We start from the raw sequence: 2003 nt of genomic DNA on the forward strand, positions 1-2003 counted from the left end.
GCTTCAAAAGAAACATTTTATTTTTTCCTGCACAGTTATCTGCAGAGTGTGAAAAGAAGAAATGCCATTGTAACCTTATTTTCAGTCAAATTGCACCACCTACTGGTACTTCCATATGTTACATTTTTATGTGGCAAATTTTAAGAAAACGTTTGTTATTGATTTCTCTATCCCGATTTATTTATCTATATCGCACTCTCCTAAATTCAAGATTAACAAAAAGACGGAACCTTTTACCAGTCATCCCGGATCTAAAGGTTCTCGTTTACTAGAAATACAATTCACTATGCTTTTTTAACCCACAATTAAGCAAATATGATCTGAAAGTTGTATCAGTGTCATACTGTCACTGTAACAGAATCACTTGGGCATTTTTTTTTTTGATGTCCTCCTTGACAATTTTGCACAAAAAAAACCTTAATACTTGATTAGTGGCAAAGTAATGTACTTGGCATTGACACTAGAAGATGCAAGAAATTATAATGGCAAGTGTTTTACTGTATAACTGGTGTCAGCTAGCATTGCAATAGCTAATAGCAAATGAGGTCCATAATATCTTCATATATACGGGCAGATTCGCTAAAGGGCAAAGCGACTAACGCTACCAAAAATTTGCCAGCGTGGCGTCATTTCAGCACTTCGACAATTCCCTAATGGGCACAGGCGTAACTTCGATAGTGAAAGAGACACACGATAGCGATCATTCGCACTCTATCACCAGGTGAATTTTTGCTCTGGCGAAGGGACGTAACTCCGCAAATTCAGTAAGATGCGGATTTTACTGAACATTACCTCTTGAGCCAGACTTGCCTTCACCACTTCAGACCAGACGAAGTGCAATAGAGAGCATATGAGTTCCTCAATTTTTTGTTGAAAATTTTTTTTCCCTAAAAACGCTGGCGTCTTTTCCTTTTTCTGAGTGATAGGCTGCAAAAGACCATAAATGTTTTTTGGGGTAGCCATGCTCCCCCCCTACATTTCCTAACATATGGCACATAAACTATACACTGGGCTCATGTGTAGGGCAATATAACAACTTTATTTTATTAAGGTTCCCTGGGCTTGTGTCATGTAATGTATTTTCTGCAACATATACGTCCATTGAATTTTCACTTCCCGCCATATGCAAATTAGCCAACGCTTTGCTTGCCAAAGTAACACTAGCGCAACTTCGCCAGCGTTCGGCGCCCTGGACACAACTTCAGATTTTAGGGATCTAGCGTTGTCCTGACGAATTTACACCTGGCAAAGTGTTGCGATGGCTGCAAAGCCGTAGCTGACTAATTTTCGTCCCTTAGGCAATTTGCTTCAAAGTGTAGATCAGGAGTGCCAATACTTTACTAATACGAGATCTACTTTTAGTGATGTTGTCCCATTATGATCAACATCCATAAAAGCATTGTTAGCATTCTGTTCCATGGAAAATATAACTTAAATATTATATTGATTTATGAGATTATTTATATTGCTATATTTAACAAACAACCATTTCTGATGTAACCTTAACAGAATATATATCTGAATGAAAAGCATGAAACATGAGGGTGATTTAGACAAGTTGTTTGTTGACAATGTCTAGAGATCTACTGATCACCAGCTAAAGGTCTACTGGTAAATCCTAATCTACCTTTTGGGCACCCCTGGTGTAGATTAGACTTTTATATATGTCCTCAAGTGATTACTAGAAAGTCACAGACTCATTTATAACCACAATTGCAATTATGGCATTTAAAAATACAGTGAAACTTCAATTTTACATTACATGATTTTAAGTTTTTTTGTGGTCCCACCAATATATAATCCATAATGTTGTTTTTTTGCTCAAGGAACACACCCAGTTTTATTAGAAACCAACCACAAATGGGGTAGCATACATATAACTCTTCTCCTACTTAATTCACTTTCTGAAATAATAAGATTTAGGGCAGTAACTGGAGAATATTGGGACTACCATACCTCAAGCCAGCACTGTAGAAATAGTGGCAATGGTGCTTGGGGCAGTA

This window comes from Xenopus laevis, chromosome 1S (assembly GCF_017654675.1).
Source record: "Xenopus laevis strain J_2021 chromosome 1S, Xenopus_laevis_v10.1, whole genome shotgun sequence".
In the NCBI taxonomy this organism is placed as follows: Eukaryota; Metazoa; Chordata; class Amphibia; order Anura; family Pipidae; genus Xenopus; species Xenopus laevis.